We start from the raw sequence: 18,546 nt of genomic DNA on the forward strand, positions 1-18,546 counted from the left end.
TGAAATTAACCTTTAGGCATCTTCTCTGATGCATTGCATTGTGGCTTGCCACAATGGCCAAGACCAGGTCCTGATAGCCATCCATTGGCCCTTACTTCCACTATCTCTGAACATTAACACTTTACCCCCCTAGACACCTATCTTCCAAGAACTCCAATCCCTGAATCCTATCCCTTTTCCCAATATCCCCACTTCCTATCCTTACCCTGAGCCCTGTCTGTGCGAGAGAATGCCTCGTAGGTGAAGGGGGGGGGGGGGGGGGGGGGGGGCAGCACTGCACTGTGAGATGTCTCTTCACATCCTCAGACTGGACAGTCAGCGGCAAAGGAAAGACTCGCCCGTGACTGCCAATCCAATCAGCGCGGTGACATCATATCGAAACCTTAGTGTCCGCCCGCAATGAATGAATAAAAATAATTGACAAAATTGTCAGTTTCTTTCAAATAAACCTTGTCCATCCTTTGAGACTGATGTTGGCCTCAGCTGTTTAGTTTAGAGATACAGCATGGAAACAGGCCCTTCAGCCCACCGAGTCCACATCCAACACCCGTCACCCGTTCTCACTAGTTCTATGTTATCCACGTTCGCATCCACTCCTTACACACTGGAGGCAGTTTTCAGAGACCAATTAACCTATGATCTAGACATCTTTGGGATGTGAGAGGAAACTAAAGTCACAAGGAGAACATGCAAACTCCACATAGACAGCACCCAAGGGTAGAATTAACCTGGGTCACTGGCACTGTGAGGTAGCAGCTCTACCAGCCTTGTAAAATGACACTGTTGGGTCAGTTTGTCATTGCCGACAAAATAACATAATATGAAAGTAAAACATCCGAATGAAAGGCACCTGTTCTTATTAAAATGAATTGAATTGAATACATTTTATTAGTCAAGATGGTTTGCTCGCAAATAACAACACGATATACAGTAGACAATTAAAAATAAAACATTACAATTTAAACATGTGAATGAAATAAAATATCAAAGATTTTTGGTTATTGAGTAGTGCTACTGCTCGTGGAAAAAAAGCTGTTTTTATGTCTGGCTGTGGCGGCTTTGACAGTCCGGAGTCGCCTTCCAGAGGGAACTGATTCAAAGAGTTTGTGGCCAAGGTGCGAGGGGTCAGAGATGATCTTCCTGGCCCTTGCAGTGTAACGTGTGATTTATTGGGAACTTGGGGTATGTGTTGCAGAAAAATTGCAATGCAATACGGTCTGTTTTCGAGGAATGCATCCCCTCTAATGTGGATGCTGCTTCTATTGTTGTGCAATGTAGTGTGGGTGGTCTGAAATCCAACGGGTTGTTTTTCCAGCAGTCACAAAAATACTGAAAGGACTCCGGCAGTTCTTTCATGTGAGGCAGAGGCTCACCTTCCAACCACATCTACTGTATCCTTTGTTCCAGGTGTGGACTCCTAGATATTGGCGAGACCAAGTGCAGACTGAGCATTTGTTTTGCTGAGCACCATCACTCAGTCAGCCTTGGCCTAGGCGATCTCCTGGTTGCCAAACACCTTATTCCCACACAGACCTTTCTTTTCTGGGCCTGCTCCACTGTCAGAATGGGGCCACACGCAAATTGGAGGAACAGCACCTCATTAATCGCTTGGGCAGCTTATCACCCAGAAGTATGAATTGTGATATCTCTAATTTCAAGTAACCTCTGCATTCCCTCTCTCTCCGCCCTTCCCCACCCTAGTCGTCCTGCCTGTTCCAATGTTTTTATCCATATATCCCTTCGTTATCACCTCTTCCACAGATAACAGTGGACCATTGTGGGCTCCACCTTTCCTTGGTCATCGGTGCCGGTTCTGAAACATTTCATAACTCTAGTCTCCCTCTACCCTGACTCTCAGTCTGAAGAAGGGTCTCGACCCGAAACATCACCCATTCCTTTTCTCTAGAGATGCTGCTGACCCGCAGGGCCAAATAATGTTTGATCTAGCCTGCTCTTTAGAAATGATGTATGCCAGCATTTGATCTCCAGTGCATTCTTGTCTTGTGATGCAAGGCACCAGGTGGAGATCAGGCCTAAGCTGACCCACAGCTGGCCAGTGTGGTTCTCCGCAGAACCACCAGCTGTCCATCCAAAAGATCCAGCTCCACAATGCTGTAATATTTACAGACACAGATGCATACAGGAGGGCTGACCACCACTTTAGTGCCAGGACTGCTTTCCTTATATTACAATACAGACGCTCCCTGACTTATGTAAGGGCTATGTCCCGCAGACCCTTCCGTAAATCGGATGTTACGCAAGTTTGAAACTGAAGTGCTACTGTGCACACGTACAATAATTATTCGATACGGGGACCACTGGGGGAGCTCTGATGCGGACTTCAAGTATTGCGCTTGCAAGGGTGAGTTCACGTAAGTCACCCATTACATAAGTTGGGGGGTGCCTGTATCCTTTTCTTCCACTGACCAAGTGCTCTGCCCATGCATTGATCGCAGTGGTAAATCTCATCATCAGTGCCTTCCTTTGCAGGGAAGCAGCTCAGAACACCTGGGAAGTGATCCAGGCTGACCAGTCTTACTGTAAACCTTTCTAGTGGAAGATAATTGTGGAGCAGTGGCGGCAGTTGAAAGGTTGGTGTTGCACATGTTTAAGGCCCATTCTCTAGCGTTTCATTGAATGAGTTAATTATGTCCTGGAGCTCAGCGTCTGCTACTGTTGCTGGACTGACCTTAGTTCCAAGTGTGGTTGTCATTGAATGCCTTCCATAGAAACATAGAAAATAGGTGCAGGAGTAGGCCATTCGGCCCTTCGAGCCTGCACCGCCATTCGATATGATCATGGCTGATCATCCAACTCAGTATCCCATCCCTGCCTTCTCTCCATACCCCCTGATCCCTTTAGCCACAAGGGCCACATCTAACTCCCTCTTAAATATAGCCAATGAACTGGCCTCAACTATCTTCTGTGGCAGAGAATTCCACAGATTCACCACCTTCTGTGTAAAAAATGATTTTCTCATCTCGGTCCTAAAAGACTTCCCTCTTATCCTTAAACTGTGGCCCCTAGTTCTGGACTTCCCCAACATCGGGAATAATCTTCCTGCATCTAGCCTGTCCAACCCCTTAAGAATTTTGTAAGTTTCTATCAGATCCCCCCTCAATCTTCTGAATTCTAGCGTGTACAAGCCGAGTCTATCCAGTCTTTCTTCATATGAAAGTCCTGCCATCCCAGGAATCAGTCTGGTGAACCTTCTCTGTACTTCCTCTATGGCAAGAATGTCTTTCCTCAGTTGCAGTTCCATCTACAGCAAGAACTGCAACGCTCTGGAAAAATACCACCAACCCCTGCTTCACATAATCATCCATGGAGAAGCAGACCTGTGCGCGGCTGCCCAGCCTGCAGCTGTCTGTCTTTTCATCTTTTTTTTAAATTTTTAGTTAGTTAAAGTGTTTTTGTTTCTGGAGTTCTAGACTTTTTTATGTGGGGGGTGGGGGGGGGGAAGGGGGAAACTACCTTTCAGGGTCCCTACCTGGTCGGAGAGGCAGCTTTTCTCCGGGCTGCAGCTTCGACCCGTCCTCGCGGCCTACCAGCGGGCCTGGAGCAGCGTTTCCTGTCGGGCACTGCCCAGAACCACGGCTTCGGCAGCGGCACAGCGCTGGAGCGCTATCGTGGAGCAGGCGATGCCTTGCCTGGGTCGCCGCGCTGGAGCTCCGGTGAGCTGAAGTCCGCCGAGTAAAACATCACGGAGCTGCGGGTTTGAGGAGCGGCCAGTTGCGGGCAGCGGCGCTGAACTGTACATCGGGAGCCTGGGATCTCGCGACGAGATCGCCAGTTGTGGAGCTCCAACCGGCGCGGCCTTGTTGGCTTCGGAAGCCGCGGCCTCCAGTACGGAAGCGGCCGTTCCAGGTGTCCCATGCCGCTGCGAGGATTCTCCCGACGCCGGAGCAACATCACCCGGCGAGAACGGCCAGGAACATCGGGCCTCTGTAGAGGCAACTGTGGAGGCCTCAATAGGCCCGACTATGGGTGAACTGGGGTTGGGGACTGGACTTTGTGCCTTCCCTCATGGTGGGAGCCATTGTGGGGGGATGTTCTTATGTTTAATTTCTTATTAATGTTATGTCTGTATTCTTTCTTTATGTGCTGCACTGGCAAGAAGCATTTCACTACACCTAGGTGTATGTGACTAATAACCTTTGATAACCTTTGAACCTTTGACCTTTGAAGAATATCCTTTCCAAGACCAATATTTCCAGATTTAAGACTCTAATTTGTCAATGCCTTGGGTAGGCTAACTTGTTGGCATTGCCTAATGGATGCCTGAAACAGACATTTTATTCAGCACTTGTTGAGGGAGGTGATTACCAGGAGGACAAAAAAGAGACTAAAGAAGTGAAATTCGTCAACGACTCCTGTGGACCTGGCCCCAACCTTCAAAGAGGAAAAGCAGCATTCTGGATGGTAGTGAGAACCTCAACTGCACATGTGGGAAGCATGTATGAACCCTGTAAAAGCAGAGGAAGAAGTGCATCACCTCACAAACCATCCTTCCACTGCTGGTCCATCTGTGTTCCCACAATGGCATCATGAGCCAACTCAGAACCCACAGAGTGGAAGTAGGTCATCTTCAATCCTGGGAGATTGCATAACATTTACAGATTAATTCAGGTTAACCTTAAATGTATCTTGGCAAAAACACCTTTTAATTATATTAAGATTAATATATTTACACCTACCCATTAATCTTTAAAAGATTGTTTGGAAAGCAAAATCTAAATAATCTTAAATTATTATCTTCTCTACATTTTAAAATACTTGTTCATGTTTAATGTGTTTCATTCTGCCTTGCCACATCCAAATGAAAGGATGAAGCAAGTATCCATTACCCTACCTCAAGCACGTTTGGACCTGACAAATACAGAGATTTGGTCGTTCTCTGTGGATAGCCACTGGTTTGCTAACTGTCCTTTTTTGGTACCACAATTCTAGTTATCTGGGAACTCATTTCAAATTTTAATTGGTGGCAAATTGCTCTATCTAGCTGCATACTACTGCTTCATTCAAAAGTTAATGGTTGAAAATTATTTGAGGTCACAGAGTCCTTTGTGCTGTTATAATTGATTGTACTCTCAACAAATTAGTGATAGAGTGATATAGTGTGGAAACAGGCCCTTCAGCCCAACATCCCCACACCGGCCAACATGTCCCAGCTACACTAGTCCCACCTACCTGCGTTTGGTCCATATCCCTCCAAACTTGTCCTATCCATGTACCTGTCTAACTGTTTATTAAACATTGGGATAGTCCCCACTCTCCTGCTACCTGGCACCCCTGTTCCTCAGATTAAATATATTTTTACACATAAATTCTGAATAAAGATAAGAATTTATAAACAGTTAATACAGCCAGCGCTTAATTTGCATTTTCCTTATCACGAATGACCTTTGACAAATCCCATGATTCCTTACTTTTTTGGAATACCGAACTCGCTTATTGCAAAGATGCAGAGGGCTCGAGACAGAGTTTTGGCAAGTGGGATTAGTGCAGATGGGCATTTGATGGTTGGTATGGACAGGGTGGGCAAAAGGGCCTTTTTGCACTGTACAATTTTTCACTCAATGGGAGCTGTGTTTTTTGCATTACGATTAAAATCACATTTACTTGGATATTATGTATTTATTCAGCTTTTTGTTGTCCTTTTTTGATCAATATTTTGTGATTTCTGTCATCCTTTCATCAGGACATCATCACCAAAGTGAAAGTCATTAATTTAAATGTTATGCCCCAGTCAGATTTTCTACAGACTGATTATTATAGCGTAATTTAGTTTACTCGTAAAATGCATCCTCCGATTACAACTGTATGATCTACACTTATGATTGTTTTAGGAATTATACTTAGTATTTCTTTTACATCACTAAAATTTAAAATGTAACTCATATTACGAACATAAAACTAAATAAAGTGAAAACATAGCATATGTGTGCTTGAAATACGAGACTTTTCCTGGAAATAAGTTAACATAAAGATTCAATCACATTAGAATTTTTCATTTGCAAGAAATGAAGTTGAACATGAGGTGCCGATTATTTGTCTGCAGCAAAGCCCATTAAATCAGTGAGAGAGGTACGAGCTGCAGGTGATTGCAGAATGATATCATCTCTATGGAGACAAGGTGACCTATTCTGGGAAAGTCTAAAAATTGTTCTAATTCCCTCAATGGCCAGTGGGTAAAACCGAGTTGGTAAAACTCAGATGCTGTCAGAACATCTATTCTTGAACTACATGCATGATTAGTACTGTCGTAAAATGATTATTTTTGTTTCAGCTGAATGGGTCTCTGTATTACAATGATAGAAAATATTTCCTCCATGAAATACGTTAAACTTCGTGTTTAACCTTTAAATGACTATCTCAAAATGCAACAAACTGCAATATTTTTAACCATTCATTTTGTTTAATTGAGCTGTTAGAGGCAGCGGTTATTTGTCCTAATGCTTTTGTGGGTGAACGTGGATGAGAAAATTGTATTTCATTTGCCAATACTAGGAAAAACGAGATCATTTTAAGCAGTGAGAGTAGAAATCAATATGAAGCGCTCATTAACCTATGATTCAGAATTTGATTGAATGCTCAGGAGGAGTAGGTATAGGAATCTGATATATATATTGGTCTTCCCATCCAAAACTGGCTGGGACCCAATTACATTGGCACTACATGTTATGTTGCCTATTTAAATACTTCTTTGTGCTCTTTTCAAAATGCAGCATTAAAATAACTGGGCAATCTGTGACTAGCCATATACTGACATAAGATGGAGCCCATACATAGGCTGAAGGTTGGTGATGTAATTCAAGTTAGAATGGTGTGTGCTTTGGACGGAAGCCTTGGGGCTTCCAAATTCAATTCCTTAGCCCACGTTGCTGTTACCCTTCTTCATGATAGAAGGCAAATGGGACTAGCTTACATGGAGCATCTGGTCAGCATGGACGGGTTGTGCCGATTGGCCTGTTTCCATGCAGTATGACTCTACGACAGAGGTCATGCGTTTTTGGAATTGTTGTTAAAGTTGCCTCGGTACATAACTGCAGTGCATTTTGTAGATACATAATGCAACTCCTCAGTCTGCCGGTGGTCTGTCAACTGACCCTTAATTAGTTGACAGTGATGATATCACCCTTGGATGTCAAGGGTGGGTGACTACAATTTCTCAGGCTGGGGACGGTAACTGCCTACCACTAATGTTACTTGCTACTTATCAGTCTATATGCGGACATTGTCTCCATCTTGTTGCACGCGAACACATACTAAGTCACTGCCTTGCTTTCTAAGCAGCTGCAGATGGAACTGAACATTGGACATGAAAGTCTCCAGGCTACTGGCTAAAAATAATGTCTGTGCAAATATGATCACTATGTTTCATTCTCCATTTTTTCCAAGGATCATCAGAGATGAGGACAGCCATGTGCATTTTTAAAAAGCTTGCCGCACAAAATCAAAACCCGTGCTGCCAAATGTTAAATCACATGGCCATTTGTTCCAATTTGTATGTCTTGACATCTAAATGAATAAAGCAGAGGCAATATTTTCTCTCCCACCAGAAATGCCAACAGACTGAATGCCTGGCTCATCAACACTCCTCTTCCTAGTACTAACAGCCTGGCGTTCCGTTCTGCAAATTGTCCGCCACATGGATCTTAGAGTAAGCTTTCAACATATCAGTACTCTGCACAGTATCATATAAGTCGACAAAGTTAAATGCAGATCTCAGTACCACAGCGGTAGAGCAGTAGCCACACAATGTTGGCGGCACAGTGATGGAGTTGCTGCCTTACAGCGCCAGAGACCCGGGTTCGATCCCGACAACGGGTGCTGTACGCAGTTTGTACGTTTTCCCCATGACTGCATGGGTTTTCTCCAAAATCTTCGGTTTCCTCCCACACTCCAAAGACGTACAGATTTGTAGGGTAATTGGCTTGGTATAAGTGTAACATTCTCCCTAGTGTGTGTAGGATAGTGTTAATGTGCGGGGATCGCTGGTCGGTGCGGACTCGGTGGGCTGAAGGGCCTGTTACCGCACTGTATCTTTAAAATTAAAATAAACTGAAACCCGTGTTCGATCCTAACCTCGTGTGCTGTCTGTGTGGAGATTGCACGTTCTTCCTGTGACCTCCGGGTGCTCCGGTTTCCTCACACATCCCAAAGATAAGCAGGTTTGTAGACTGATTGGTCTCTTTTTCTAAAACCTTAATGTGTGGCGAGTAGATTAGAAAACAGGAAATCATAATGAAAACTGGTGATCGTTGGTCGACGTAGACCCAGTGGGCTGAAGGTCCTGTTTCCATATTGTGTCGCTAAACAGTTGACACGGCCAAAACAAGGTGTACAGAATTAGCTACAGAGCACAGTCACTGTCTGGCACCTCAGCCTTGCTCATCATCAGCAGACCTCACACTCCTTGTTCCAGGGGCGTCGAGCCAGACTAACCATTAGTTCCAGATGTACTGTGAAAGAGTTGGCTGCAATTTTGCAAATGCATGATTCAGTTTTATAATGAAGAATTTTGCATAAACGTGACCTCTAATTACGAAAAATGATTTCGAGTTCAAACTGTTCTTAGAGCAAGTTGAGTGTTTCAGGTTGTGATTATTAAGTTCTAAAATTCTTAATACAGGTGCACAACCTTTTATCCGAAATTCCAAATAACGAAAAGCTCCGAATACTGGACATTTTTTCGGTCCTTGAAGAAAGGTCCTTGAAGACGTTCACCGAGGGCGGCCCGCAGAGGTGACAGCGGAACCTCCGGTCGGTCCTCGAAGAAAGGGGAACTAAATCCCCATTCATAAAAGAGGTGAGGGTATATTGCGCGGGAGGGTTAATAATTGACAATCTGCTGCTGCCTGCCCGCTGAGTGAAAAAGCTCCCACGGTAGACTCACGATACACAGTGTATCGTGAGTCTACCGTGGGAACATTTTAACTCAGCGGGCAGGCAGCAGCAGATTGTCGCTCCCTTCAGTTTCACCCCACCTACACCCCTCTGCTTCCCGGCCATGTGTGTGACCCCTTCCCTCCCCTCTCCAGCTCCCCGCCCATTGCACCGGCGCGGGGGCTTTGCACTGTCTTCACGTCGGCGATGCCAGCAGGTCAGTGCTAGTCACCGGAGACGTCAGGACCAACGGGACACCGACCCCCAGGCCCACTGCAAGCACGGAGATCCCAGATCAGCAACTCCAGCCCAGCCCCGCTCCAACTCCAGAGGAACACGCTCCCCGTAGGGGCAGAAGCTGATGGTGTGCAAGGTACGTCTTGTTCTTGGGGTGGCGGATGAGGGGGCGCAGCTCGGGCTGTGGGCGAACTGCCACTTGTCGCCGTAGCGGCCCATCGGGGAGCGGGTTCCTCTGGAGTTGGAGGGGGAGGGGGGTATTGTGCTGTTTGATCGCCCCCTGCTATCCCAGGGACTGGGAGACACAGCGGCTTTTGAGAATGGTGGGCAATCACTTCCAAAGTTCTGCCCACACTGTCAGTACACCTCTCCTACACTTGTCTCCCGCACTAAGATCATCTCGCAGAGAATGATCCCAGGCTAACCCTCCCTATTCTCTCCTATTCTGCAAGAAAAAACTACATTGAAGACAAACTCATGATCGAGTAACTGCCGGGATCGAGGCGCAAACTCGCGACCTTGCGGATATGAGCCGAGCACTCTAACACTGAGCCAGCCGTTAAAATCTACGCTAAAAATCTTCCATTCCGAAAGCCGAAAAATTCCGAATTACGAAAAGTGTCTGGTCCTAAGGCTTTCGGATAAAAGGTTGTGCACCTGTACTCATTTTGGTGATATAGGAAATCTTTGCTTGATAAATGAGCACATTTTCTGAGCAGATATGCTCAGAATTTTAATTTAAAAAAATAGTAACACAAGAAATAAATAGAAATGTGGTTCAATTTAAGCTGAGGAAAGGCATAAATATATAGTCATACAGGATGGAAATAGGCCCTTCGGCCCAACATGCCCATGCCAACCAAGATGCCCCATATACCCAACTCCCTCTGCGTGAAAAAGTTGGTTAATAGGTTTCTTTTAAATATTTTCCCTCGCACCTTAATCCTCTCAATAACCCTACTCTGGAAAATACTCTGTACATCTAACCTATCTATTCCCCTCGTGATTATATACACCTCTGTAAGATCCTAGCCTGCACAACCTCTCCCTACAGCTCGGGCCCTAAAGTCCTGGCAACATCCACGTAAATCTGCCCCCTCATCAGATTAACAACATCCTGTAGCAGGGTGACCAAAACTGAACACAATACTCCAAATGTGGATTCACCAACATCTTGCACAACTGTAACATAACGTCCTAACTTCGATATTCAATATGTATAAGAAGGAACTGCAGATGCTGGTTTAAACCGAAGATAGACACGAAAAGCTGGAGTAACTCAGCGGGACAGGCGGCATCTCCAGAGAGAAGGAATGGGTGATGTTTCGGGTCGAGACCCAAAACGTCACCCATTACTTCTCTCTGGAGATGCTGCCTGTCCCTCTGAGTTACTCCAGCTTTTTGTGTCTATCTTCGATATTCAATAGCCTGACTTATGAAGGCCAATGTGCCAAAAGCTTTCTTGGCCACCCTATCAATAATATTATATCTATAAAAATGATGCCACTTTCAAGTAAATATGTACCTGTAATATCTCATTACCATTTAGCACTCCTAGAATAGTTAATTTCTAATTAACTGGAGAGTACTACAAGGCTACTTGGCAGAGCGGGCTGTGTGGAGCAGCAGAGGAGCTTCATTGGGTCACACAGCCTAAGGAAATATCCAAAGATGTGTCAGATATGAAAATGCCATTCTCTTTGGTGAAAAAAAGAGACTGTGTTCGTTTTTAAATGGTGTGAGACTGGAAGATGGTGGTGTTCACAGAATCACTGCAAGTTAATATGCAGGCTCACTAAGCGATTAGAAAGGCAAATGGTGTATCAGTCTTCCTTGCAACATGATTTGAGTTCAAGATTAAAGATATCGGCTGCAATTACATTGAGATCTGATAAGACTACATCTGAAACATTGCTCAAGTCTGCTCTCCCTGCAAAGGCAAAATCTCCTCGCTATAGAGAGGTCAACAAAGGTTCTCCAGAATGAATCATGAGAAGTGGGTTTGTCAAGCGAGAACAGATTAAGCAGATTGGACCTGCACTCCTATACTCAAATCCTTTTGCTATGAATGCTAACATACCATTCGCCTTCTTCACTGCCTGCTGCACCTGCATGCCTACTTTTAATGACTGGTGTACCATGACACCCAGGTCTCGTTGCATCTCCCCCTTTCCTAATCGGCCACCATTCAGATAATAATCTACTTTCCTGTTTTTGCCACCAAAGTGGATAACCTCACATTTATCCACATTATACTGCATCTGCCATGCATTTGCCCACTCACCCAGCCTATCCACGTCACCTTGCAGCCTCCTAGCATCCTCCTCACAGCTAACACTGCCCCCCAGCTTCGTGTCATCCGCAAACTTGGAGATGTTGCATTCAATTCCCTCGTCCAAATCATTAATATATATCGTAAATAGCTGGGGTCCCAGAACTGAGCCTTGTGGTACCCCACTAGTCACTGCCTGCCATTGTGAAAAGGACCCGTTTACTCCTACTCTTTGCTTCCTGTCTGCCAGCCAGTTCTCTATCCACATCAATACTGAACCCCCAATACCGTATGCTTTAAATTTGTATACTAATCTCTTATGTGGGACCTTGTCGAAAGCCTTCTGAAAGTCCAGATATAACACATCCACTGGTTCTCCCTTATCCACTCTACTAGTTACATCCTCGAAAAATTCTATAAGATTCGTCAGACATGATTTACCCTTCATAAATCCATGCTGACTTTGTCCAATGATTTCACCACTTTCCAAATGTGCTGCTATCCCATCTTTAATAACTGATTCTAGCAGTTTCCCCACTACCGACGTTAGACTAACTGGTCTGTAATTCCCCGTTTTCTCTCTCCCTCCCTTTTTAAAAAGTGGTGTTTCATTAGCTACCCTCCAATCCTCAGGAACTACTTCCGAATCTAAAGAGTTTTGAAAAATTATCACTAATGCATCCACTATTTCTGGGGCTACTTCCTTAAGTACTCTAGGATGCAGCCTATCTGGCCCTGGGGATTTATCGGCCTTTAATCCATTCAATTTACCTAATACCACTTCCCGGCTAACCTGGATTTCACTCAGTTCCTCCATCTCATTTGACCCCCGGTCCCCTGCTATTTCCGGCAGATTATTTATGTCTTCCTTAGTGAAGACAGAACCAAAGTAGTTATTCAATTGGTCTGCCATGTCCTTGTTCCCCATGATCAATTCACCCGTTTCTGACTGCAAGGGACCTACATTTGTTTTAACTAATCTTTTTCTCTTCACATATCTATAAAAGCTTTTGCAGTCAGTTTTTATGTTCCCTGCCAGTTTTCTTTCATAATCTATTTTACCTTTCCTAATTAAGCCCTTTGTCCTCCTCTGCTGGTCTCTGAATTTCTCCCAGTCCTCTGGTAGGCTGCTTTTTCTGGCTAATTTGTACGCTTCATCTTTTGTTTTGATACTATCCCTGATTTCCCTTGTTATCCACGGATGCATTACCTTCCCTGATTTATTTTTTTGCCAAACTGGGATGAACAATTGTTGTAGTTCATCCATGCAGTCTTTAAATGCCTTCCATTGCATATCCACCGTCAACCCATTAAGAATCAATCGCCAGTCTATCTTGGTCAATTCACGTCTCATACCCTCAAAGTTACCTTTCTTTAAGTTCAGGACCCTTGTTTCTGAATTAACGATGTCACTCTCCATCCTAATGAAGAACTCAACCATATTATGGTCACTCTTGCCCAAGGGGCCACGTACAACAAGACTGCTAACTAACCCTTCCTCATTACTCAATACCCAGTCTAGAATAGCCTGCTCTCTCGTTGGTTCCTCTACATGTTGGTTTAGAAAACTATCCCGCATACATTCCAAGAAATCCTCTTCCTCAGCACCCTTGCCAATTTGATTCACCCAATCTATATGTAGTTTGAAGAACAAAAGCTGAACTCACAGGTCTTGAAACGGAGGACAGGGTGTTGATATTCCCCTGAACAGGGGTGTCTGCTGACAGGGGTCATAACAAGGGGCCAGCCATATAGGGCAGAGATGCAAAGAAATGTCTTCACACAAAGGGGGGGGGGCGGATAGGCTGTGGGCCGAGCATCAAAAATGTGTTTAGAAATAGGATTTTGTGACCCAAGTCACCAAACTACATGAAATTTTCACATATTGTGTAAAAATATTTATATAAATCACCCCTGAAACTCGATATGAAGAAGACTTGCACATTTTTATTAAATTAGAGAAAAACCGGAAAAATGTCGGGAATTTTTTAGTCCAATCAAAACACGTTTAACATTGAGTTGTCTGCCAGTTGGCCAATCACGCGCTTTGTTTCAGGCTAGCACACAAAATGGCTGAGGGGGCTTCACAGATGCCTGTTTTACTGGAGATTCCGATTTGTTGTTCTGTGGAATAAATGTCGTGGAAACTTGCAGCAGGTTAATTGTATTTAGTGGGAAAAGCATTAAAAAGGCTGAAGAAAGTGCTGCGAAGTGGATTAAAGTGCAAGAAAGCCTTCAAAGTCCCTGCTGATGTGCTGGAACACAAAGAAGGCAAGGCCCCCATGAATCAACTCTAACTGAAAGGTAAGTCTGAATTTATGAAAATCTATCTGTATGGACTTTAATTAATTTAATATAATGTGAATAAATTCATTCATTCATTCCTTATTCATTCATTCACTCACTCACTCACTCACTTACTCATTCATTCATGAAATTGAGGGCCTAAACTATAACAGTCAATTAAACATTGTCACTAATGCCAGCGTGTTGTAGAGTAATAAGTCTTTAACAGCTAATCTCGGAGCTGCCTGCGAAAACTTACCGGGAAAAAGTGCTCCGATCGCGGGACCTAGGTACTCGCGGTAAATATCGATCGATATCCCTCCGTTTTTCTCCCGTTATCGGGGTCTGAAAACGACCGCTACAGACGACACTATGTACAGCCTCCCACCCCCCCTGCCCGCCCGCGGAGATGATCCGTGGCTCCGCGATCGCGAATCGGCCGCTTATTAATTGAGACCACGGCTTCACTTTACCGCGAGTACCTAGGCACCGCGGTCAGAGCACTTTTTCCCGGTAAGTTTTCGATGGCAGCTCCGAGACTGGCTGTTAAAGACTTATTACTCTACAACAGGCTGGCATTAGTGACAATGTTTAATTGACTATGTTATAGTTTAGGCCCTCAATTTCATGAATGAATGAATGAATGAATGAATGAATGAATGAATGAATGAATGAATGAATGAGTGAGTGAGTGAGTGAGTGAGTGAGTGAGTGAGTGAGTGAGTGAATGAATGAATATGGAATGAATGAATGAATGAATTTATTCACATTATATTAAATTAATTAAAGTCCATACAGATAGATTTTCATAAATTCAGACTTTAGTCTTACCTTTCAGTTAGAGTTGATTCATGGGGGCCTTGCCTTCTTTGTGTTCCAGCACATCAGCAGGGACTTTGAAGGCTTTCTTGCACTTTAATCCACTTCGCAGCACTTTCTTCAGCCTTTTTAATGCTTTTCCCACTAAATACAATTAACCTGCTGCAAGTTTCCACGACATTTATTCCACAGAACAACAAATCGGAATCTCCAGTAAAACAGGCATCTGTGAAGCCCCCTCAGCCATTTTGTGTGCTAGCCTGAAACAAAGCGCGTGATTGGCCAACTGGCAGACAACTCAATGTTAAACGTGCTTTGATTGGACTAAAAAATTCCCGACATTTTTCCGGTTTTTCTCTAATTTAATAAAAAATGTGCAAGTCTTCTTCATATCGAGTTTCAGGGGTGATTTATATAAATATTTTTACACAATATGTGAAAATTTCATGTAGTTTGGTGACTTGGGTCACGAAACTGCAAAATAAAGCTCCTCGGCCCACAGCCTAGGAGTGAAACATTTGAATTCGCAGCCCAATATATCAGTGGAGGCTTGGTGGAATGCATTCAAGACAGACATTGATATATTTTTAAAGATGTCATGGGGTTAATATAGAAAAGTGCTGAGGTACAAAAAAATCAGCCATGAACAGCAGAGCAGGCACAAAGGGTCAAATGTCCTCTGCTGCTTTATTTATTTTGTCGCTATATACAGTAAAGCTGTGCTGCCCTTGAAGTGCGCCTCGATCCAGATCTCAACATTGGCTGTGGTGGGCACTCCCAGCCAACAGCAGGCTGGGCAGAGTCTGAAGAAAGGTTTTGGCCCGAAACGTTGCCTATTTCCTTCGCTCCATAGATGCTGCCGCACCCGCTGAGTTTCTCCAGCATTTTTGTCTACCTGCACAAACATAGGCCAGGTTGACTGCTCGCTTCATAGTGAGTTGGAACGGAGACCTTAGAATGCAAATCCAATGTGTAATTCACGCTGAATAATGGTCACCTTGAATAAGTGAGAGTTTCAAAAACGAGTTACAACCAGTATAAGGCATCACTGGTAAAATGATGAAATATTATTGCACCTCTCATGGAGCATGACACAGAAAATGAACCCCCTGCAGTGAATACAAATTAGATCTAATCTGGTGATGAGAGCATGATATTGGAAAACTAGTATAGAGAATAACATATAAAAGAATCATTTAGTGTACTGTCACAAATTCCACAACATATTTATATTGAATAATAATCCCAATACATTGCTATTTAAACAATTTCATGAATCATTTGATATTGTCAGTGAATGTCCCATCACACTATATCAAGGGATGTGTCTTTATTCATTTCATTATTTATTTATTCAGTGCATAACTCTGTGGCAGAAGTTTGCTTTTAAGTAGCTTCTTATTTGATGTGTGGTAATCACGAGGTAAATTCTGGCACAGGTCAACTGGAGATTATGGAATGTGTAGGAAAGAACTGCAGATGCTGGCTTACCCCGCAGATAGACACAAAATGCTGGAGTAACTAAACGGGACAGGCAGCATCTCTGGACAATAGGCATTAGCCAATAGGTGCAGGAGTAGGCCATTTGGCCCTTCGAGCCAGCACCGCCATTCAATGTGATCATGGCTGATCATCCCCAATCAGTACCCCGTTCCTGCCCAAATTCTTGACTCCACTATCTTTAAGAGCTCCATCTAACTCTCTCTTGAAAGCATACAGAGAATTGGCCTCCACTGCCTTCTGAGGCAGAGAATTCCACAGATTCACAACTCTCTGTGTGAAAATTTTTTTCCTCATCTCCGTTCCAAATGGCTTATCCCTTATTCTTAAACTGTGGCCCCTGGTTCTGGACTCCCCGAACATCGGGAACATGTTTCCTGCCTCTAGCGTGCCCAAACCCTTAATAATCTTATATGTTTCAATAAGATCCCCTCTTCTTCTTCTTCTTCTTGCGTATGGCGTTCACAGCCTAAAGTTGCAGGACAACTTGTTCTATTTGATCTTACTTGATTGTGCACGCCAGGTTGATTGCATTCGTCGAAACAGGGCGGACCACGTGAAGATCACCCCAGATTCCCTCTCATCCTTCTAAATTCCAGAGTATACAAGCCCAGCCCAGCCCATCCTTCTAAATTTCAGAGTATACAAGCCCAGCCGCTCTATTCTATCAATATATGACAGTCCCGCTATCCCGGGAATTAACCTTGTGAACCTACGCTGCACTCCCTCAATAGCAAGAATGTCCTTCCCCAAATCTGGAGACCAAAACTGCACACAATACTCCAGGTGTGGTCTCACTAAGGCTCTGTACAACTGCAGAAGGACCTCCTTGCTCCTATGCTCAACTCCTCTTGTTATGAAGGCTAACATGCCATTCGCTTTCTTCACTGCCTGCTGCACCTTCATGCTTACTTTCAGTGACTGATGAACAAGGACCCCCAGATCTCGTTGTACTTCCCCTTTTCCCAACGTGACACCATTCAGATAATAATCTGCCTTATTGTTTTTGCTACCAAAGTAAATAACCTCCCATTTATCCACATTAACCTACATCTGCCCACTCCCCCAACCTGTTCAAGTCACCCTGCATCCTCAAGGCATTCTCCTCACAGTTCACACTGCCACCCAGCTTTGTGTCATCTGCAAATTTGCTAAGGTTACTCTTAAACCCTTCATCTAAATCATTAATGTGTAATGTAAATAGCTGCGTCCCAGCACCAAGCCTTGCGGTACCACACGAGTCGCTGCCTGCCATTCTGAAAGGGACCCGTTTATCCCTACTCTTTGTTTCCTGTCTGCCAACCAATTTTCTATCCATGTCAGGACCCTACCCCCAATACCATGTGCTCTAATTTTGCCCACTTATCGCCTGCGTGGGACCTTTTCAAATGCTTTCTGAAAGTCCAGGTACACTACATCCACTGGCTCTCCCTTGTTCATTTTCCTAGTTCCAGAAGATTAGTCAAGCATGATTTCCCCTTCGTAAATCAATGCTGACTCAGACCGATCCTGCTACTGCTATCCAAATGTGCCGCTATTTCATCTATTATAATTGACTCCAGCATCTTCCCCACCACCGATGTCAGGCTAACTGGTCTATAATTCCCTGTTTTCTCTCTCCCGCCTTTCTTTAAAAGTCGAATATCATTAGCTACCCACCAATCCACAGGAACTGATCCTGAGTCTATAGAACATTGGAAAATGATCACCAATGCGTCCACGATTTCTAGGGCCACTTCCTTAAGTACCCTGGGATGCAGACCATCAGGCCCTGGGGATTTATCAGCTTTCAGTTCCATCAGTCTACCCAACACCATTTCCTGCATAATGTGGATTTTCTTCAGTTCCTCCGTCACTCCAGATCCTCTGGCCACTAGTACATCAGGAAGATAGTTTGTGTCCTCCTTAGTGAAGACGGATCCAAAGTACCTGTTCAACTCATCAGCCATTTCCTTGTTCCCCATAATAAATTCATCTTTTTCAGTCTTCAAGGGTCCAACTTAGGTCTTGACAATTTTTTTCCTCTTCACATACCTAAAGTAGCATTTACTATCTTCCTTTATATTTTGGCTAGCTTACCTTCGTACCTCATCTTTTCTCCCCGTATTGCCTTTTTAGTTATCTTCTTTTGCTCTTTAAAAGTTTCTCAATCCTCTGGCTTCCCACTCATCTTTGCTACGTTATATTTCTTCTCTTTTATTTTTATACTGTCCCTCACATCCTTTGTCAGCCACGGTCGCCCCTTACTCCCCTTGGAATCTTTCTTCCTCTTTGGAGAGAAGGAATGGGTAACGTTTCGGGTCTGAAGAAGGATCTCAACCCGAAACATCATCCATTCATTCTCTATTGAGATGCTGCCTGTCCTGCTGAGTTACTCCAGCATTTTGCATCTATTTTTGGAGATTACAGATGTTGTGGCTTCAATTGTGGCCAGAATAATTCCTTTAGTGCATTTGTGTTCAACATCACAGTTTATTGTTTATATTCCTTTCCCAACATTCTCCCAAAATATTCACACAACATCTTTTGACATCCCTTAATAA

At 44.0% G+C, this 18,546-nt stretch overlaps 1 protein-coding gene across 6 annotated transcripts in view; it reads right to left on the bottom strand.

The window, feature by feature from the left end:
• LOC116990966 (DAB2 interacting protein) overlaps positions 1-18,546 on the bottom strand; it is a 649,973-nt gene that overhangs the window by 31,181 nt on the left and 600,246 nt on the right. The gene's annotated exons all lie outside the window — the stretch shown is intronic.

The sequence above is a fragment of the Amblyraja radiata genome, chromosome 32 (assembly GCF_010909765.2).
Source record: "Amblyraja radiata isolate CabotCenter1 chromosome 32, sAmbRad1.1.pri, whole genome shotgun sequence".
NCBI classification, from domain to species: domain Eukaryota; kingdom Metazoa; phylum Chordata; class Chondrichthyes; order Rajiformes; family Rajidae; genus Amblyraja; species Amblyraja radiata.